This window comes from Haliotis asinina, chromosome 1 (assembly GCF_037392515.1).
Source record: "Haliotis asinina isolate JCU_RB_2024 chromosome 1, JCU_Hal_asi_v2, whole genome shotgun sequence".
Classification (NCBI taxonomy): domain Eukaryota; kingdom Metazoa; phylum Mollusca; class Gastropoda; order Lepetellida; family Haliotidae; genus Haliotis; species Haliotis asinina.
Window position 1 is genome coordinate 26403090 of NC_090280.1, and position 23991 is coordinate 26427080.

General features: G+C 41.4%; 1 long non-coding RNA gene across 1 annotated transcript; it reads left to right on the plus strand.

Annotated features, from left to right (window-relative positions):
- The first annotated feature begins 1738 nt into the window (after positions 1-1738).
- LOC137289605 (uncharacterized) lies at positions 1739-23431 on the plus strand. The gene is made up of 6 exons (XR_010957191.1): positions 1739-1880; positions 11542-11716; positions 20179-20214; positions 20683-20712; positions 21069-21174; positions 21445-23431. It is a non-coding gene; the product is annotated as an uncharacterized lncRNA (long non-coding RNA).
- Positions 23432-23991: the final 560 nt, after the last annotated feature.

Genomic DNA, 23991 nt, shown 5'->3' on the forward strand with positions numbered 1-23991 from the left:
ATCGCTCGTATATTTGTTGAAGCCAATTCACATCTCAAGTGCAGAATGGCTATTCACATGCAATTTACCAAATGTTCTGCTGAATGTATGCCACCATTATCCCAAATGAATAAAATTGAGTTTGAAAAGAAGGTGGAGAGCACACCATGAAAACCAACTGTGAATTTGCATTGGCCTTCATACATAGTGCTTTGTATGCGGAGGAAATACTGATACTTTGTATGCTGATGAATTTACATGACAGTATCATCAAAATAAGTTTTACATTTTGATACCACCAAAGGGAAACACTTTCTGCTATCAAAATCAAGTTAAGCTTCTACCTGTCGTTTTGTACTTAAACAGGGCGGTATAATAAACTTCCAGAAATTAGTTTTGTAAAATAGCCTCTGTAATGGGTGCATGCACATGGTGTATCTGTTCAAGTTACTGCAGAAAGCTATATGCAGTGGATGAATGCTGTCTCCAAAAAAATAACGACAGGTGATAACTGATGAAAGGAACTTCACACACAGTTACCTTGACCTTTCAGCATGAATGAAATATTGCCTGCCATCTCAACAACCAATGCTCTCAGGTGTCAGCACCAGGTAGAAATTTGAAAACTGCTTTTCATTTCCTAACAAGAAAACATTATACTACTTCAAACAGTGTTTGTATGGTTTGAAGGCATGTCAAAAAAATAATTTGAGGAATAGAGCATTATAACCTCTAGCATTCAGAAAGTCAATGTAAGATATTCATTAGCAGGTGCTTGCGGATGATATTTTGTGTATCAACTGACATTAATTAAAATTTAGATTTTGCAAAATTGTGCAGTTATATCAGTGTTTCAAATATAAATCCGACACGTAGCCTAATGACTTTTTGAAAATATTATGCCAGTATGGTGCAGTGGAGTCAAGTTAGTCAATTGGCAAAAACAGCAGGCCTCACAAACAATGCCTCATTATCAATGATCACTGAGAATGTGAAGAAATATCACTTTGATATAATGATCAATAGAATAAGTATATGACAAATCATATCATATGACACAACACAGTTGGGATGGGATGACTGTACACCTTGTAAAAATGTGAATAATTTAATTTTGTGTTCAGCCCAGACCAATTTTGTTTGCCCAGTCTTATTATTATCAAGAATAATAAAAAAATCTATAATTTTATTCCTGCTCAAAAATAGAATCCTAATGTTAAGATATATGTGAACAAGACTTCAACTATGCAAGGCACTTTGTTGAAATGAAAACACCGATATCTGTTCTCAGAGACTTCAAACTGAATTATCTAACAATATTTGCATTAGAAATCAGTGCTTCAAGCACAATGGTGAATGTGAACTTGAAAAACAATGCTTTTGAAAAATGCTTTGACTGGTGATTTTACACAACCACCCCCATGCCTTTAGGTTTTCTGAGGACAAAAATCTGTAAAACAAAACTTTAACTGGTCTGGCCTAATGTAAAAAAAAATGTGGATTTGTAAAACCATTCCTTAACTTTACCTTACCCCAATAACAATTCATATACACCTATAGGGAGAAGCACTTTGTTCTCCTATGTGCTTTGCAAGGATTATTGCACCTGCCTGGTTTAAGCAGGTAACACTGCACAGGTAAGTGATCACTGTGACACTGCTACACTGCACAGCTGCCGCCGCCGCATATTCAAAAACACCAACTGATCTAAGATAAGATAACCCAAACGAAGCGGACATAATTTATCCATGCAACTTCTATTTGCAGACGTAACGGTGGAAACATACATCGGTGGAAATGCTTCTTTTCGCTGGGATTATACAGTGCCCCCATTCCATGTAATTGAGTGGTATTTTGGAGAGACACAAATAGCAGAGACACTTGAAGGAACTATTTCACAGGTAATGAAACATCCCATTTGCAGACATGGGTGCATATTGTTTACTTCATTTTTGTGGACCCAGTGTTTCAATAAATAGGGCCATGACACTCTGAAAAAAAATGATAGTATCCTCAAGTCCATAGTTCGTCGCAGAAAACCGTTAGACATAATGGGGCAGTGGCGTAGCATAGTGGTTAAAGCGTGGTCAAAAGACCCGGGTTCGAATGGCTACGATGTAGGAAGCCCATTCCAGGTGTCTCCCGCTGTGATGTTGCATATTGCTAAAAGCGGCGTAAAACTAAACTCAGTATAGCAGGGGTAGCATAGGGGTAAGATACCAGTGTACAAACTGGTTTAAAAAGAGTTTAAGAGAAATGCTTGGAGCACCAGTTATATACCAAAAGCAGGGAATATTCCATTTGGCGAGCACACCACGAGTCAATGACAGTGCACATGAAAAAAAGTAAAAATAATATATCCGTGCAGATGAAACATTTCCAAAGAATGGAATAAGTTGTCACATTTTCTTTACATTCTCAGCATCATTGGGTTCCTCCTCGGCTTCCTCATTTGCATTTTATCAATCTTTAATTTCAATATCCCCTACGTTTTTAAATGGTACATATCACAGACAGAGTATCTATTTTCTATTCCCGGGATTGTGGCAAATACATGAAATAATGAAAGGCACTACATTATAACCTTTTGTCTGGAATGTTTTATTCTAATTGTATCATACGGTTAATAATTTGCCGTGACAAAAGGTGTTTGAAATCCACTCAAAACCAGCAAAATAAACACTGACAAGTCTAAAATGTTCAGTTGTATGTATTGACTAAAGAGCACTTAGTATAGGGAATGGTGGTACGGGACCAGGTCCCTCCCAAGGGCCATTTTTTCTGGGCCATTGTTTTGGGCCATTGTTCGGGTCCTTCTACCGTACTACCATTAACTATACTGCTAGAGTTGTGCAGAGTTTTACGAACATCGAAAGAATAGTTCAGGAAATATTGACTTTTTAAGTGAGCATGAGGTGGTCGGGTAAAGACTAAAATCAGTTTTTTGTCGTAAGTAGGTTTCAATTAATTAACGACGTCCTCGAGAGTGTTTCTGATATAGCCCAACCATCTGCAGATAGACCTGCAAAAGTTCACAAAAATCAGTCAAATAGTTTAGGAAATAATCACTTTTTAGTGAGCATAGGGTCAGTCTGGTGAAAGGCTAGCTATCAAACTGTTATATATATATATATATATATATATATATGATGGGGCATGTGTCATAAGCCAAATAAAACACGGCTCTTGACAGTCTCCTTGGCTGTCTTGCCACCATCGCGTTGGGCCATGCTTGTAGTGAGCTGAGAGCCGTCAGAAGATGAATGAAAAGCAGGTTTCAGTAGTCAGTAAGGATGCACAGGTGGTAGACTTGCGAGGTGATGGGTGACTGAAAGTGAATGAAAGGCAGATCTCAGCAGTGGCTCTTGGCAGGTCAACTTATTTTGAGGATTGATTTTAGTGATCGCTGCGTGTTTGGCCTCGGATATAAGGATGAATGGCTGGTTGATAACCCAGTAGGTAGCAATCAGGCAATAGTCGCTACTGTCTCGGGGATTGCTATGAGTGATCTCTCAGCTAAATAGACCATGGCTGGCTGACTAGCGAGGGGATAGTTCCATGATGGCGAATCAAACGCACTCTTTGCAGTCCTCCTGGAGACTCTCCTGTTTAATGGACTAGCGAGGGGAGAACTGTATTCAGCTGAATGAAACAAGCTTCTGGTAAACCACCTGAGCATGACCTGACTATGTTGCGTTGATGTCCGCAAAGCAGGTTATCATGAATGTTCTTCCTTGGTGATAATTTGTTTGGTTTTCATGAGGAAGGCTTGGGCCTGTTGCCTTCCTTGTTCAAATAACGGGGCACTTACTAGACTTGTTTCGAATCTCTTGCTTCTGTGATCAGTGTTTTCACCACGTCGTCTACAATTAGGTACAGTCCCATTTTTGTATGTGCATATGTACTCACTCATGAAAGAATATTCAGTTAGTCCCAGGTTAATCGTCGGTGAACCCAAGCAGAATTGTTACATCTTCCCCGTGCAGATTTTTTAAGAAAGACTTTGACAATAACTCGCAGAGTCACGTTCACGATGGTGCTCATGGTTGTCTGTATGTTACTTGATAATGATCAATTGGTCTTCAGATAATACCGTGGACGTGAATTTCAAACCCATGAAATGCAGGTAGTCGGGCAAGAAACTTTTAGTGGTAGATATTGTGTCTTCCACTGTAACGTCTTCAACATCATCGTGAGTTTAAAGTTGGCTCCGATGGGCTTGAAAATTTCATTGTTCAGCATGCACACGCAGTTGTAACCATCGGACAGATCAGATGAACATCGTGGTAGACAGCCAGGAAGGTTTATACCTCAGAGCTCGATTTATCAACACTTTTCAAAAGCACAAAAGTTTTCCCTGATGAACGTCAAAACAGTGCACAGTTGGTTTAGCAACCTGATGCAGTTCTGGCAGAATCAGTTCATTTTGATGGACTATGACCAGGTGCCTCGTGACATTGACCGACACACATCACAATGAGTCGCTTTTTGTTCCTGTTTCACGGGTACTACCAGATCAGGCACATCCTGAAAGAGATTGGGACGCCAATTAAAGCAGGGAACGTGGTGAACAATCCGTATGACAAGTGTGCTTACGAACGCATTTGCATTTGACTGGCATTTGCTGGGTCCCAACCATGGTTTGGGCATTCCCATCTTTCACAACGAGCCTCTCGTGAAAGCCAGCAAAGAGCTGGTGACAGATTGGGGTTACCACTCGTATCATTACCTCCCGATGAATGAATGGAACAACGATTACATGGCTTTCAACAGCAGGAAGGGTTACCACGTTAGGAGGTTTCAAGAGGTCCCTGTGGATGATTGGAAAATGTTGATATTGGGCACGTCAAAAGGTTCACTCATGCATGTGCGAATGGTTGAGCGAATCGATTCGTGCATATACATATGGGTGCTGCTAGGTGTGCAGGCACAAATGTAGTCAAACATCTTAGGTGAAAGGATGGCCTACGATGCACAGAAACAGTTCATGGCAAACATTGAGGATGCCATCGTGGCTCCTGCCAAGTGCTATCAAATGCTATCAAAATATGCTGGAAAACATCCGATAGAAAGTCAATTACATGTTCGGCACTGGACTGTATATGGCTCCGAGTGACATGCGACTGAATATGAACCCAGTGGGAGCGATGGCAAGCGGTGACACTGGGATTGTGGCCCACCAGAAGTCAAGAGCCTCCCACCACTGCCCCCTCACTACCTCCCTCTGCACATGCATGCAATATATTGGCAGCGCATCGATCACTCGATCATGAAAGTCCGCCGAGCAGCAACGAGATGATACTGCCCAGGATTTGTGGACGTGCTTTGCCGGAGCTTGGCCAAGCCATTTCAGACGTTTCTTGATCCAGTCTCTGACGTCACTGCCAGCTTGCAGGGGTGGTACTGGCGCTGGTGCTGGTGGTGTTGCTCCTGCTCCACCGTTTCCTGTCAGGGTCATAAAACAGGGTTCATATCCTGTCAGCCAACGTGGTGACTGATTTGAGATTGAAGGGCTACCAATCAAGTCACTTGTTCCTCGCTCCTTGATGGGAAGCTGGCTGATGTAATCGTTGTTGTCGTCTGCTTGTTCAAGTTTCATTTTCTCGTATGTGGTCGTCAGGCACGTTCAGTTTGGTGAGGTTGTTGACCAGTGCACTTCGCATGGTTTATATGGTTTTGTTCAACCCTTGCTGTTCATAAGGGGTGATGTCGTCATCATTGTTTATTATAGGTAGGATGTGATTCAATCTGTCCAGCGTTTGCTTGATGCGTTGTGGAACGTCTCTCAAATCGCCTCTATCTAACGCGCACACTGTAGCACTGAGTTCAGTTTCCGTTGGTGGTGTTCACAGTAAAACCTCGTCCGTTGTCATTGTAGAAATACAATTCCTGTTCGACAAACGTGACGCCGTGAATTCTGGCCAGTGTTGACAGAGCAAGAGGTTTACCCAAGCTGACATTTATGAGAGCTGTGTGACGGAGCGGATTTCACATATTGCATGTAGTCAGTTTGACATAATTTTTTCAGCATTTTTCAGCGTTTCAGCGCATCGTAATAATCTTTCATGGTAGTCTTCAGGAGTTTGGCGCTGATGGTTTGGTGCTCAAATTTCAGATCATGATGAAGATGTCACTGCACAAACAGCAGGCGGATGGCTCCACTGAGCACATGCAAGCCATGGTCAACATGAAAAAAAAAACAAAACAAAACTCTCAACGACAGGTTAACCTGGGACAGCATCACTGAACCCACTTCCACATCTTACTTTACCAAAATCGAAAATCAGAATCACCATCAATTTGTTCGGACACAATGGGAATGCAACGATCGCGCACAAGATCAGTTTCCTGACGGACGAATCGACATGCCCAATAAAGACAACATCCTGAAATTTGCCAACCACAAACATAAGATGTTCATGCCTTACGTCATCTATGTCGACTTCAAAGCCCTCATCAACACTTAGCCAGCACAACCCTGTCCCATGACCAAAGCTTCATGCAGAAAACATAGCAGCACGAATCCTGTTCAGGTATGTACTAGTAATTGCTTGATGCAACCTCATCTATCAAGATCCTGACGTGATCAAGGAATTGCTCAAGCGCTTGCTACTCATCAACAGAGTCGTCACGAAAATCCTAAGCATTACCATCCTGATCTCAGAAGAAGGCTGAGAACTCCAGCGAGTACTGAGGCACCGTCCACACCGCCTGCAACTTGAAGCTGAGAATCGATCAGGAAACCATCATCGTCATGATTCACTATTTCACCGATGCCAAGACGTGAACTCTGCTGCTGAGAAAAGGCGCCTACAATTACAAATACGTGGACAATTGGTCCAGGTTTGATGAAACGTGAATACTGCCCATGGAATGCTTTCAGACGCTGGGTGACCTGTACCTGAAAACGGACATGCTGGTGCTGACTGATGTGCTTGAAATCTTCAGGAAAATGTGCTCGAAACAGTACAGCCTGGATCCTGCATAGTACCTCTCCTCTCTCGGTCTCTCATGGTACACCCTGCTGAAAAAAAGCTGAACATGCACCTGTTCATTGAAAAAGGCGTGTGAGGTGGCATTTCTATGGCCACCAAACGCTACTTCAAAGCCAACAACAGGCACGTTCCCAGTCACGACCCCAGTCAACCGAGCAAACACCTCCTCGACATTGACACCAACAACCTGTACGGCTGGGCCATGAACCAGTGTCTCCCCAATGGAGAATTCAAATGGATCTCAAAACGATCGACGTCGCGAGTCTTGCACTGGATTCAAACAAAGGCTACCTCTTCAAAGTGGACTACACGAATCACACAACAGCTACTCCCTAGCCCCTGACCGATTGATGGTGAACCCGGACTGGATGTCTGACTACCAACGAATCCTGATGAGAAACAACAAGCCTGCCAACATCGAGAAACTTGTGCTGAACTGGAGGAATAAAATGAAATACATCATTCACTATCACAACCCGCAGCTGTACCTGTCACTGTGCATGAAACATGTGAAAGTCCACCGAGAGCTCGAGTCCCACCAGAGTCCTTGGATGGAAGCATACATCCGACTGCAAAAGCTACCCACCAGTGATTTGAAGAAAAACCTCTACAAGCTCATTAACAAGTTGTTGTTTGACAAGACTGTGGAGAACTTGAGAAAATGCGTTGACGTCAAGCTGGTGAGATCCGCTGGAGAGAAAGTTAAACTACGGAAAATGGTGTTCAATTGAAGCAAGATCTTTGACAATGAGTCGGCTGTGCTGCACATGAACAAAACCCACACCAAATTCAACCAACCCGTTTACATGGGGATGACTGTCATTGACCTGTCCAAACCTGAGACATGTTCAGAACCGCGAGCGCCCACGCGATTGCCTCTCGCGAGCGCTCACATGGGTCCTGAATGGATGCAAGCGCTTGTTTACATCAAACCATTTGTGACCAACTCGTGTTATCCCGGAAAAGCCGCATTGCTTTTCGTCTTCTTGTTGGAGGTTACGGAAAGGGACGAGTGGTGACGAATGACATTAAACATGCATGAGACAACATGTTATGGATGTCAACTTCTTCTTTATGCTTTACACGACGTTTCTTGGCTATTCCTTGCCCATTCGTCAGGTGGATGCAAACAAATGACAATGATTTGAATGGCTTTTTCTATTAAACATGGTCGCCGTCTTCGTTCGCTTGGCGAGTTAGCTGTGAGGAGAGTTCGTGGGCGCTCGTCCGGGCGTTCAGGATCGAGCGTTTGCGGGCGTTTGCAGGTGAGTGATTCTGAAAACACCTCAGATGTATGACTTCTACTACAATGTGATAAAAAAGCAGTACAGTGACTTATGCGAAGAACTGTACATGGAAATTTGAATGAAGGACTTGTATGAGGACATGAAAAACCACATGTATCTGTACGACACCAGTGACTATCCCAAGGACAACCCATTGCAGGACACCACCAGGAAAATAGTGCTTGGTAAGATGAAGGACAAGTGCGCCGCAGGAAGGTGAAAGGTGTAAGGAAATACGTAGTGAAAAAACACATGAATCAAGGAAGCCCTATTCGAGAAGAAAACGTTCAAACAACAAATGAATATGCTGAGAAGTCGCAGACACAGGATAGGCAGGCAGACGATCAACAAGACCTTGCTGTCTCCCATGGACATGAAACAATGAATCGCCGTTGACAGAGTCAACACTTACATGTACAACCCAGATATTGAGGGCACACGTCACATCATGCATAACACTGATGGACCCACGCAGGTACTGGAAAGGCTTGGACGCATATCCCGAAGCTCGCCAAAGTCACTTGCCCACACCAAATCACGTTCACCTAGCCGACTTCCTTGTTTCTCCCGCATGACTGGGTTAGAGTCAAAACATACAGTTACATCCTGACCATTGTCAACGTTATCAGTCACTATAAGGAAGCCGAAGACGACCAACGATTCAAACAAAGTTGCCAAAGCCTTGGAACACACAAATGCAGTCACCTAGCCCAGCATTTTGCAAGTCAGTGACAAACGCGAGTTCATGCTAGCCGTGTAGCAGTTGCTGGCCAAGCACAACATCCAGGTGTGACGAGGTGCTGCACAGCCAAGTCATCGTCAGTAGATTCAATCGCACCCTGACTGGACACCGTTCCTGACAACTGTACTCGATTAGATCGTGGTGAATGTCATGAACCAGACTCGTGGGTAAGACATCCGTCGAAGCCATCAAAACGCGCCACAGGTCTGATATCAGCCCCCCTAAGTACCTGAAGGAATTACAGCAAATTTGACGGAATTTCATCTCAAATGTAAACAAGCGCAGTCCACTCGCAAACCTCGGTAGTTTAGCAGTAATAGCATAAACACAACGTCCTTATCGGAAACAATGTGGGCAATGCTTAAACACACTCGGCCCTCTGTGGAGATTTCATGATTTGTCAGTCGCGCTCTGAAACTCACACATCTAAACATGGCGTCATTGGAAGGAACATCCATAGCATTGAGTTTTGTTTTTAGTTCCTACTGTTCCTACTGTTTGTAATTATCCACCTTAGACCACCCGTGTTGAATGAATGTATGTATAAAGTGTTGTAGGGACTATAAATTGTTTTTTCAAGAAAAGATTGTCACTGCACAAAAGTGTCATAAGTCATGCCCCTGGAGGTTGTTTACGTCTGAAGATTGGAAGCCTTCAGGGGTTTGACTTATGACACTCTTGTACAGTGACGATCTTATCCTAAAAAAAATAATCTATGTCTCCAACAACACCTCATACATAAACGCATTCAACATGGGTGTTCAAAGACTGATAGTTATAAAAATGAAACAGTAGAAACTAAAACTCACCGACACGGGTGCTCCTTCCAATGACGCCATGTTTAGATGTGTGTGTTTCAGAACGCGACTGACAATTCATGGATCGGAGCTGAGAAGATGGTTGAGCGTGTCTCAAGCATTATCCACATTGCTTCACATAGGGGCATTGTGTTTTAGCTATTACCGATAAGCTATGCATATCGCTGCAATTGTTTCATGAGTGGGCTTCGCTTGTTTACATTTGAGATGCAATTCCTTCAAATTTTCTGTAATTTCTTCAGTTACTTAGGAGGGCCTGGATATGGTCCATGAAAACATACACCACCGACTTCATCGACATTAAAGACAGCAAACCGAACCTGTATTTGAAAGACACACCTTCTACAATTGATACGGTTTCCCTAGCTGAAAAACAGTGCCTTCAATTTATGGCACCCGACCCTATCTTTGTTTGCACGTAACTCGTATGCAACACAATAGTTGTATAGGAAATGGTGGAACGGGAGAAGGGCCCAGAAATTGGACCCTTGGGAGGGACCTTGTCCCATTAGAGGTTTCTAGTACAATGCAACTGAGTCAAATCTAAAGTAATGGGTCAAAAATATTATGTCAGCTCACCAAAGTCTTGATTTTCAGTGAAACATAGTGGCCCCTCTCGAATATACTTATTATGTAGGTCAAAGAGGCAGACAGATGTAGTTAGGCTAAATGAAGACACAGCTCTGTGTATTACTCTGAGTGTAAGTCAGTGTGTGTGTCGTAAACTTAACAACCACCCTTATATATACACAGTCACTGATTCTTGAGCATTTAAGCAAAGTATGGAACCTCTGCGATTGGCTCGTGTTTACCAACAGTCAAAACTAACCAAAAGGAGGCAACTCTAAAGCACTAGCTTAAAGGCATGCCACTAAAACACTAACACTGTGATATGCTATCACTTAAACATTGTGACCCTGTAGTAACTATCACTGATTACAGAAAATACACTGTGGAAACATGTCTCATAGAAGCAACTGACCTCACAATGTCTGTGGTTGAAAATTGGGTCACGCAGTTTCTCCCAAACAAAGGTGTGGACATGCTTTTTGGGAATGATTTCTCTCCGGGTTGTTTATCTACTCCAAATTTGGACAATTTGGTGACGAACCAATTCTGGAAAAAGCGTAGTTAGATAAGTTACACTGAGAAGACTAGGAAATCAAAGTTCCTGCCAACAGGACAGTGACTTTAATAGAAGCTGACAAGGTTTAAAAGTGTGCCATTATTTCAAGGACATGAATTTGTTGGGATGTAGAAACTGAGGTCAACAGGTGTGACTGCTTATAATGAATGGAGAGTTGTTCATCAGATTGTTCTTCCAAAGCAGTCACATGAACCTTCTTTGGACGTGAACAACATTTGAGACATCATTTTATCCATAATTTACGGTATAATGTGGATGACTTTTGCAAACCCTAGCATTTGAAACAAGTGGTTGGCAAACCAAATCAGAAAATACTGGCCGAATCATTAAAACATATTCACATTGCTGCAATTGGCTGTGTACACATTTGGCTAAACCTGAGTCAGGCATTCAGTACATACTTGTCATTTGTGCTTCCACAAGATTTCCAGTGACTATCTCTTTCCGGAACATTTCAGCTCTGCAATATACATCTACTGAATTAATCTTCTTATAGACAAAGTTGGCACCTGTAAATGTTCATCATAACCATATGACTGATGCAAGTGATAAAATAATTTTTTTATCTCCACAGCGCTCCCTCTGTATCAACAAAAACTACAAAACCCGGTTTTACCTGTTAGAGGACGACAAAATTGGATTCACTCTTACAAAAGTAATAAGAGAAGACAATGGGGTTTACAAGTGTATTCTGGCCCTGCAGAGCACCGGTATCCCCGTGGAGTTTAAAGGGAGGTTAAACGTTACAGGTAAAGTAAATATACACAAGTTTATGTTGAGAACTGACTGAGTGAATTATGTAGTCACCGAACCAGACTACATGAACCATACAGCTGGTCACATAGACGATTGCCTCCACACCAAAATCAAAACGAAACCATCAAAAACAGACACAAACAAAACAAAAACAAACATAAAATCCATAAATACAACAACAGCGACAATTATCAGAATGGAATTAAGGCTATGAAGTTTGAGTTGGCAGTTCACTTCAAGTTGTATAGATAGTAATGGTTTTGAATCACGTAACGTCCCAAGGGCATGATCCAAAATGCACTAGTGTCTATACTTGCGTGGATGTGCATGCAAAAGTTGAGTAAAATCGGTGGCCTAATTTTCGAGATATGGAAATGAAGACAGGGTCGTTCTGGGAGAAGTCTGTTTTTTGATCGTCAGAATTGAAGACAATGTTTTGGGCTGGACTTTGGAAAAAGAGAGAAACTATCAGAGAAACTATAGAGAATCCCACAGTGTTAGCTTGAACACACAATGGTCATGCATAAGGGACCGCGTCGCAAGGCACAATCATTCAACTGTATGGTACCGGGGCGAGTAAACCCTTTCGACGTGTCCAACAGAAACGTTTTCCAATCGTCTTCCTTGTGGGAGGACTTCTTTCATGGGTCACCCTTCATCGTACGGAATACCCATCCCCTGATTCATACCCAGTAAATGCCAATCAATTGTCCTGCAGAATCGGGGCCCCGATTTCTTTCAAGATGCATCTGATATGGTAGTAAACATGTAAATGAAACATGGACCGACTCGTTTCATCATGACACATGTCGCTGAAGGTCACGTCGCAACCAGTCATCACGCACCAGACAGCGAAATTGAATTGATTCTTCCACAACTGCATCTGGTTGTGAAACCAGTCTTTATTATCTTTACACTCATGATCGAATCAAGCCTATACTTTCCAAAGATATCGAAAAGTAAAGCTCGAAAGTGGGAACTACGTGCATCCGCCATTACCATCATAAGAATGAAATAGGTAGCGCTTATATTACCATTTTTACATCACTCCCAGCGTGTACATGGGTGCAGGCATATTGAATTATTACTTATGATGATGTACAATATGTGCGACACACACCTTGGAATCACGAACAGCGAACCTGTTCTGCTGCTGCACATGATTAACAAAACGGTCGGATGACTTGAGGTCGCGATCTGCAATATCACCTACATATCACGATGGACGAATATCAGTGCAGAGAAACAACAATCTGTTTATCGACAACAGTCGTCACCTGCTGACCAATGGTTATTACAAAATGTGTATGCTGGACAAAGAAATTTGTAAACCCATCAGAGCAAGTCTGAAACTCCATGAATGGGTGGCATGTTGAGGAATGGAGATCAACACATCAAACTAAGTAAAAACTTGGCAAGAACACTGGGTTTAATGACAAATGACATAACTGCTGAGAGCGGGAAAAAGGAAAAGTAGAACGATGGCAGAACGAAATCGTTTCTAATGCAACAGTACAAGAAGTGAACGAGAGGCAACATCATTGAAACTCTCAGTTTTAGATATGAAATATAACCCCGTTCATATAGGATACCTCAACGTCACGCTGCACGTCTCTGACATATACTTTTTAAACAAGAAACGCATAGACGAAAAATCGGTAGGGAAAATGTTGTATTTTCAAACACGTATAAATCGTCCACAAATAGACTTTGGTGCATGAAATTTTACACCAGTTTAGAAGGCAATGTCTATACAATCAAGTGGATACTTTTAGATAACTGAGACGTTGAGCACGATGGTAACGACGTAGCACGACCCGACTTCGAATTACCCGGTTCACAGACCAATCTCTCGCAACCTGTTTCGTATAGTTTGATCGCATATCCTCTGAAGTCCAGGTACCCTGGCTGTTGTACTCTCACACGTGGCAGCTATCGAGCAACAGCAGTACCCGGATGTACCGATCATGGGCTGCAGCGGTAACTTTAGGTCTGTCTCCACGGGAGACATATAATTGAAAATAGCCGTTTGGTGGCAACGGACTGCAAGCCATGATATCTTGCTCATACTAACATTCAAAAGCCTGGCAACAGAAGACTGGTAATCTCCAGCATGCATTCTTTCAACGGAAAGCGTCAAGACGTGATTTGACCTTGAAACCCTTTCAAAACTAATGCCAATTTCTGAAAGTAATCTTGATTTTATTGCTACACAATGAATGCTGTTTGGTGCTCAATTTCAACTGGCAGGTGATTTCGGTTGCGTTGTGGTGATGCCTTTGTAATCGTTGTATGAAATCTCATCAAAATCGACATTTCAGGTAAAATCGATTTTTCACTTGTGCAGTTGTGTAAATTTAAATCATGTTGTCAACACTTTTGTTACATATTTTGATGATTGTTTGAACACAATAGGTAATTAATAGATGTTTTGAAATACAAATCGCCTTTGCGTTTCTTTTTTTGGGATGGTACAATTACACTTTTCGTACATAATTATGTGGAGACGATTTTCTGCAGCGCACAAAATTAACAATAACCTATCGTCATTCATTTGTTTTACATTTTATCGTCAATGCGAGAGACAATGCTGACATTAATTTATCTTTGCTGACTAAAAGTCAGGATGTAAAGTAAGGTTAAGATCGTAAGAAAACTATCTTGTTCAGTTATCGTCAAATATTAAGGTAACCTTCATTGTCAAGCTTCAGTTTAGTTTATGCATATATTGGAATATAAATGAATATAGATTTTAAGCAGGTGTTGTGCCATTGATAGTTAATGGAGTCGGGTGGTAAGGCTTGTCCACTAGGTCGATGCATGTCGTTCTATCCGAGTTTACGTGAAGCGATAGAATGATGTCCATGGATTGCCAGGCAGTGGATTGTCAGTCAGTGGATTGTCTGTTTTCTCTGATTACTATCAAATGCTCTAATACTACCAAAAGATGTGACAGTAGATATTGAACGGGCGGAGAGAACCTGTTCTAAAACATCTAATTACGTGTGGCGAGTGACGAGCACCAGGTGTGAACAGCTAGTAAACATGTCTGTTATCATATCCGATAACAATTTCCTTAACACCAAACCAAATCAACTCTCAGTAGCACTAGAGATCTCCTGTACATTCTGAGGATAGATAATGCATCGTGAAATATACCTGTCTATTTGGTACAAGTGGTGGGGCTGGGCACTCCATGCACGGACAATTGTCACCTGTTCTAGGTGGACATTAACAACCCTGTGACGCTGAAGCTGTGCGTCATTGTTTGGGGAGGTCAGATTGGATTACACCAGCATATTGCCTCACGAACATATTCCCAGGGTCATCCCTTAAGCGAACACCACCATACGCTACACTATTGGTTTTCTCCAACTCTAATGATCCCTCCTCGATTGCAACCCCTCTGTAGGTGTCACGTGGGATTTCTGATATTCTCCTTGTCTCAGCCACACCTGTACATGGCGGTTTGTGCAGTTTGAAAGATTCATTTGTGAACGGTAGTGGGGCCCATCCCAGACCTCAACAAACTGACGTGATCTTCATCTCCATCCCAGCCTTCATGCTTGTGACATTGGTTCATTGAGATACAGATGAATGTTCACCAGACTCACATAGGCAATTGAGGCTCTGTCTCAGGCGAACTACACTGACTCAAGTCATGTCTGACTGTGGCAAGTCAAGGAGTATATGTGATCAGAGTAAACCTGTTCTCCCACAGGGTAGTAGAACGCTGGTGATCACATGGGTCTCAATAATGGGTAGAGGCTCAAAACGTCAGGTATGGATACTAAGCTCTGTCTGAAAGTTATTGACCAAGCTTCAAAAATGCCCATGTATCTTCTGAATTCGGTTGTCCTCGTGGTTTGTAGACTGTCAGGTTGGCTTGAAGTCGTGGCGATGCATACTGTATAAAAGATCCGTAAAATATTATTGTTCACGGTAAAGGAACATAAATGCTTTCTCCAATGCAAATATCAGCACAAAATGTCGATGTGCTGTTAAAGTGATGTGCATGAGTTCTGTCACTACACCTGCACTTTCCAGCACATTGTACATAGGGTGCCCGTGGTTTCATGCGTCGTCCTCATGCAGCTGTGCTTCTATTATAGTTATCATTGTCTAATGGAATACTTCAGTCTTGTATTGGAAGGTGACTCAGCTTGTCGTAAGAGGCGACTAACGGGATCGGGTGGTCAGGCTCGCTGACTTGGTTGACGCATGTCATCGGTTCCCAATTGCGCAGATCGATGCTCATGTTGTTGATCACTGGATTGTCTGGTCCAGACTCGATTATTTACAGACCGCCGCCATATAGCTGTAATATTGCTGAGTGCGGCGTAAAACTAAACTCACTCACTTGTGTTGGACAAATTGGTGACATGATCGAAACTTGATCCTCAAATGTTTGAGTGGTATACGTAAACAACACGGACCTAACCAATCAGACTAGAGGACAACAGATGACGTATTGAAACCAATTCCACGAGAAAGGGAAGACAATGTGCGAGGAAAGATGACAGGGCAAGACGTACTAATACCAGCAAGTAAAGTGATTTCATTTGAGACCGATGAATTACTCACTAACACAAAATCTAATAATCTCAACAAAACCAAATATCAGAACAACTCTGATGATTTGTCTCATAATTATGGACACCCAAACAAATTATGTTCAGCGAAATATTATCTTATTTTGTTGTCACATATCGCAATTTGTTTGTTGTGAAATTTCAGTTTCAAACATGCCACTCGCACACCTCTCTGTACTACTACCGGCAAATCACCACAGTTGATCTGTCTTTTTTCAAGTGACTGTTCCAAATTTGTGTTGTTGAAATTATTAATTTATTTTTGTAAGTGAGCAATTCAACGGTCTCAAATGAAATCAAACGGACTGTACCTGATGCTAGAGTGACAACTGAGGTCGATGTTATATGGTGATTATACGACGCATCATTGTACGCTGACAAAAAGGGTAAGACCAAAGTGAACTGTGACAGTTACGTGAAAGGATATTTCTGAAACCTCACTTAAATTGCATTTGTGCTTTTAGTATAGATAGTATAACGATAACAGGAATAAATTACTTAGATCTGGTTCAGCTTTTCTAAGAATATGAAGTATTTATAAAAAGGCAGAGAACACATTTCCATGGGAAACACAAAGCTAGATGATGAAAATGATTTCAACTTTGTGATGGTCTGATACAAAGTAATGCGTTGCGTTTACGGAACAAGGTAATGTTTAGACTGACTGACTGAGATTTACGTCGCTTTTAGCGACATTCCAGCAACATCACGGAGGAGGACTCCACAAATGGGATTCACACACTGTACTCATGAGCGAATTCGAACGTGGACGTGACGAGCCAAAGCTTTAACCATTAGGTTACCCCGCCGCCCCTTAATCTTTAGACTTGATTCCATGCCTACAGTTCCATTTCAAAACGCTATTACTCCACACTGTAAAGATTTTCTGTGGTGCTGTACATAGATATTTATGCATTATGCAGGGGAGATTTTAATCAGCGAATCGGAATGAAATCTGATTTCGAAGAATATGATAATATTACCCCAAAACAAAACAACCAAAGTTGTTTGTGATTTCACTTTTATAAGTTTGAATAGCACATTTGTAACTGTTTGTCTTAGCTTCCTCGGTATTTTTTTTCTTTTTTTCTTCTTTTTTTTTTCTGTGTGTGAACGTAGAAACCTTTGTCACATGTTTCTTCAATAATTCATTACCTGCGTCTCGTTATGGACAGATCACACAGCAGGTGAATCATTTAACATTGTTGGCAAAGAATGGATGAATACATTTCTCAATAGAGTAAACAGTGGAAGGTTGGGGTGTAGCTGGCAGTTACTCTTAGTTTGATGGGGTACTTGATTGGTATTTTCAGGGTTACATCTTTTCATTCTTCGGTACAACGTTTTCGGGCTGGTTCTGGCCCCATCATCAGGTAAAACTGAACTGTTCACTCTGTACTTGACTTCACACTGCTATGGCGACGCCATACATGTGAATGTCAGTGGATGTAGTTAACAGGGCTAATCTACAATACACAGAGGATATTTTATGGCTCTGCATACCATGTTTCATAGTAGTTTCATAGCTTGATGTTAACTGTAATTGCATAAACAACGAAGGATGGTGGGCTTTGTATATGCCCCAAATTGAGATGATATAAAGCTTTGTATATGTTAATGACGGCTGCAATCCCTTCGGTTGGGTATGCTCAGCTATTCAAGAAAACATGACTTACTGTTTCATTGTGATTCATAAACACATGTTCAGTCAGGGTACGGCATAGTTCAATGACTGGAATTTCTGGTCCAGACTCTATTGTTTACACCGTATACCTGTAATACTGATGAGACAAATACATGCTCATGATGTAGTTAGAATTGTACATTCGACTCGAATCGAAACGGTTTTGTCGCTTCTATAGTCCGTTTGGCTCAACTGGGACCGATGAATTGCAGTCAAACTCGAATGCTAAGAAACATGGAATACCCAATGAGACGCTGATAATACTGAAAACATTATACCACCTCTGTGAGGTTTGTGCAGAATTTTAGTCCTAAATATAAAAAAATATACACTTGTCTAACAAACTATCTTAAAATATTGAATCGGTTCACTATTTGTTACGAGGGAGGAGTGCAGAGAAAGGGATAGCTAGGAGTGCAAGAAAGGATAGAGACGGCACAGCACAGGTTATGAATAAATAACTTTGTAGGCACTTGTACACGTGCTTCTCGAACACCTGGCTAGTCCTTTCTCTGCACTCCTTGCTTGTAACAAACATGGAACTGCAACCAACGTGCGGCATTATGGCACACATTAGTCGGCAGTTTACAGCAGACAAACACTGTCGCTGACCACCCTCTTAGCGGACGTCCACGTGTAACGTCTTACCGGCAAGATGGATACATTGCGACCTCTCTTTTGCGAAATCGCTTCATACTCACTCAACGGCTCATAACATCATAGGAAGATACAACAGACCCATCAACGACAATACTGTACGTCGTCGTCTCTCTCAGGCTGGTTTTCATTGCCGTCGTTACGTTGGTTCACGTTTGACGCCACGACATGGACGTGGTCGACTGAACTAGGAGACAGTCCATCGCAACTGGCGCAATGAGCAGTGGCAAAACATCGTCTTCTCAGATGAAAGTCGCTTTTGTGTCGATACCGCTGACGGCAGAGTGAGAATATGGCGCCGTCAAGATGACAGATTCTCCGAACCCCGTGTTTTGGAGAGAGCTTGTTGGGCAGGGCCTCCCTCATGTTTTGGGGTACCATAAGCTTGGGGACGTCATGTTCAACATGTAATCTTTCAGAAGAATGGGCATGGTCGAGGTAGGGGTGTCGCTACATCGACAAGTTGCAGAAACCGGTAATTCGGCCATGTTTTTGCTCAAAGACGACATCTTGTCATCAGCGAGAGCGCACACAGTAAGACTGATATAGACATTCCTCCAGAACAACAGCATCCACATCATGGAATGGCCAGCTTTAAGCCCGGATCTGAATCCCATCGAACATCTCTGGGATGAGATGGAAAGACAAATTCATTAACAGCGAGCACATCTATTGTTTACTTGCAACAATCGCAACTGAGTGTTGTTGACGGTTACATCAACATTCCTAGAAGGTTCATTCGACGTGTCTTCAACAGCATAGGGAAGTGATGTGCAGCTCTTGCTGATGTCAATTGGGGTCACTGACGATAAAATTTATTTGTTTTCCTTTGAAGGTTGCGTTATGTGATTTCTATGTTGGTTTAATGGACTTTCATGTCATGTGGAGAATAAACACACTGAGTACTTTCTTTCGAGTTATCGTTGTCTCATGTGAAAGTACACTTTGCAGAAAAAAAAAATGCCATGTTTTCACTCATTGTCAATATCATCATTTCACATTGTTGGCGTTTCTTTTGCCGAAGAGTATATATGCCGAGCAGCAGCAAGATGAATAAGAGGAAAACTAGATACCTAAATAATTCATCAGGTTTTTGAATACTATGTCAATGAAACCAACTGGATGATATACATACACATTAATAATAGAAAAAATAATAGCCTCTGCAAGTATGTGAATGCATACTTAATTAAAATGAATACCTTCACAACCATTTCTGTTATATGAGCTATGCTATAAAGTATGCATGATCACCGATGAAAGATATTTTCCAGATACGACAGTATGACAGAAGGTGAGATATGCTCCTGGATATTTTGCTTTTAGATTTTAGCATTTTGAGCATGATACTTTCTCACCAGAAAGTGAAGTGCTGAGTTTATGTCAAAATTAATTGTCAAAACGTCACAGTTCGTTCACAAGTAGCCACTCGTGTGTTCTTCATTTCAACTCACAGTACAAACAGCAACTCAAATCGATTCATATTTTGCGAAATGTCATGCTTTCCATAATAATGTTACAGATCGCAACACACATGGCACCTCGACCTCTAGGCCAGGTAAGTGAGATCTATAAATTGTAAGTTCTGCTATTTAGCCATGCAAATATCCAAATATTGCGGTATTGGTGTCTCAGATTGGCCTTGGTTATAACTCTAAAGACATTCACGCTTTCCCCATATTGTCCCATTTCTGATGTCCTCCGTGATCTTGCTTGAACATAGTTGAAAACATTCCTAAAACATACTCACTCACTTTGCCATAACAGATGAAAATGAGTGAGCGTCAGTTTTGGTGCTGTTGGTTGGTCTGGTGAATTATTACAAAAGATGAGGTAGTTTGCACTATATACCTTTAAATAAAGTAAGGGATCATGGATTTACAAGATGATGAAATGCAAATGATGAATTCAAGGAGGAAACAGATGATGAAAAGAAATTAAGGGAAATGTGATAATATGGAATATCCCCTACACTGTAATGGTATATGATATGCTGGCTTTTACTGATTTTCCCGTTATGTTTCAGCTGAGAGAACAACAGCACCCACACCGGCAGGTATGTTTTCCTCCACGTCTGAGCATGCTCAGACTAATTATGACTTTCAAATACCTTCCACCAAAAGACGTTTATAAAACTGTTATCTTCCAAGTTTTTAACTTTTGCTAGTTCACATAATCATACCAGACAACATTGGACAAAACTGAACGAAGGATATATGTGAGTGTTACCATGAACAGCTGATTCTCCAATGTCATTTACCCACACGCTTTATAACTATTCACGTTTTTAAGTGCATACATACACCGACTATATTTTGTGATTGTATGCACGTATCCAGGATGCAGGTGATTATGTCTTCTAAAAATCTTATTATGTGATGAAGGGTAACCTTTGTTTTGCCTTTATTGCAGAGCATCATAACATCTTAGCTATTGTGCTCGGAGTTCTTGTACCCGTCATTGCTATTGGATTGTCTGGATTATGCATATACATATATATCAAGAGGAAGCGAAGGAGGTAATCCACTAATGACCGTCTTCCATGTAATTCTGAGTAGGTTCGTATGGATTATCTGTGTAAACCGTGTTCTTGACAAACTTTGTTTGAAACTGACCAAGAGCATGAGCGTTTCCGTCATTAAACAGGGCACATAGTCCCTTTGACGAAGAAAGCTTTCGTCTGACAATACTTGCGAGACGAACGTATGCAGCTACCATGACCTCGGTAAGATTATTCTTAAGTAATATAATAAAGACTAACATTGTGTTGTGTTTTGCGTGTCCTCAGGTCAGAAGGCGATTCCTCTGAAGCAGCAAGACCAATGACATCAGTCGCTACCTGACAAAGGGAGGAGAAGCTGAATCTGGAGAATGGGGCTAAATATAGATTTTGTCTGCACTTTTGAAAGGACACTAACCATGGATAATTCGCTAATGGGATTAGCATGGTTCAACGTACGACTCTGTAATGTGCATAGCTGATTAAGTCAGTATTTCCAGAATGACTGCAGCCAGCGAAATTTTAGCTATTGTAGTAAGTTCCGGTAATGCCAATGCCTCCCGTCTTGCTGACCCGTTTGTCAAAAGTATTTTGCATTACTTCTTGACCTTTTCTTTAGTCTCCCTTGGTTCGTTTGTGATGACAGTGATAAAACATATTATAGAGTCATATTTCCAGATGAAAAGCCCTTCTGTCTTTGAGGGCACCCTTTAAGAGCAACCTCCTCGCGGTGGGTGCTGGATAACGCTAATAGCTCTTTTAGGTACATAGGTTAATCTCACCCGATTGCTGGTCGAAAGACCAAACTGGGTAACCTGTTTGCCGTGGATTGAACCTTTGTATCGGTAGAGGAAGGGATCCTTGTGGTTGAGGGCAACAGAAGTCTGGCACCGAGTTCCTTACATCTGCATATAATAATAAATTTATATGACGCCTGGTTTCCAGCATACCTGCTGGTAAGCGACAACGTAAACCATTTCTTTTCCGAGATATATTCTGTCTCATTCTTCTGTGACTAGAAATTACAATTACTGTTAAAAAGACACATGGGCATCGTCTTTACCGTAGGAGGGTGTCTTATTGTTTATGGAAATGCTCTGTGATAGTCCAGGTCTTTTGATATCCTAATTTGAGATTTACTGATTTCAGCGAAGGTATCAGGCAGTATCAGGCAGTATTAAAAACTAAACAATTACGTCTTAGACGGCTAAGCATGTTACATATATATGAGATCTTCAGTCGTGTCACTGTTGATTCAGGTTGTAACCTGCCTAAACAACATAAATCTTTATCTCCCCCATGTCGTTTTCTGGTTGGCTAAGCGCTCTTCTATTATTTTCAATGTCCTCCACTTACGAGATAGATTGCTATATACCCCGCTGCCAATTGCAACTCATTCAGTACATTGTGGTAGTGCTTCTTTATCTCGAATGGTATTGAATCATTCATGGTGCACAGAAATAACCTATGTTTTGCGAATGGTAATCGATCTAAGAGAGAACTCTTAATCTGTTTTTCTTGTGTCGTCTGCAAAATCTAGCGATGGCTACGAAACGATTTTCTTCGTATAGATTTTGGCAAAACTTTCAGCTATAGTCCCTGTGAATATTAAGAAGGGGTATTGCACCGCGGCGATTTTACTAAGGTAATACCTTCGAGAAAACAGCAAGATGCAAGATTCTTTTGATTCACACATGTTTCCTGAAGTGTAGGATACTCTCACTTGTAAGTGCAATACTCTTAACATATTATATCAGCGTTGGGGATTATGTCCTTCGGCTAACTCCTAAAATCCTAAACCACACTGCTTCAACCCTCTTGTCTCATCATGTGTCTTCATGAACAGGAACGTTGTCTCTGCATATGGAAATCACAGATCTTGGTTTGAAATATACCCACGAGTGTTCTCTGCACACACACACGCACTCACATACACCAAAACAAAAAGAAATATTTAAAAAATAAACAAAGAAAAACAAAAACAAAACAAAACCCGCAAGCGAACACTCAAACACTCAAACACACTCTCAAATAGTCTCAGTTTTAGTAGTCTTGATGTTTTCTGTGCATGCAGTTTTCAGGGTTAAAATGCCGTATGTTGCGAAAGTGTAAAACTGGAATCTATTCTTTAATGGAAGCAGTCTTTTGGTCTGTTTTCGTACTTCTTTCTTTTTGTTTCTTTGTTGTTGTTTTTCGTGGGTTCGTGTTTTGTGAATGCTATTTAATGGCATGTTCCTGTACAATAAAATATTGAATACATAATACTTCTGATCCATGTCAGTTTGTTCTGTTATCTGTTGTATGAGATCTACAAAGTATCCGTTACAAGTCATTCTTGTATTTGATGTTGTTGAGTCATATTGTGACACAATGATCATACAGAGTGATTGTCCAGAACATTATCACCTTCCAAAGCAATTTTAACGTTACGTGCCTCTGTTATCCTTTCTTTATTTAACTGCCATACACCCCGTTGCCAATGACAACTCAGTCGGTACTTCGCGGTTGTACTTCTTTATCTCGAATAACATTGACTCACGTATGACGTACGGAAATCATCGATGTTTTGCGAAATCGAGTCCGTGGAAGGGAGATAACTCAAAATCTATTTTTTCTTGTGTTGTCTGCAAAAACTAGCGATGGCTGGAATGATTTGCCTCGCAGTCCAATAAATAAATTTTGACAAAACGTTGAAATTTAGTCTGTGTGAATACTAAGAAGAGAAATTACACCGTGGCGACTTTACTAAAACAGTACCTGCGGGAAAAACAGCAAGATACTAGATTCGAATCGTTGTATTCACACTGGTTCGCAGAAGTGTACGATCCCATACCC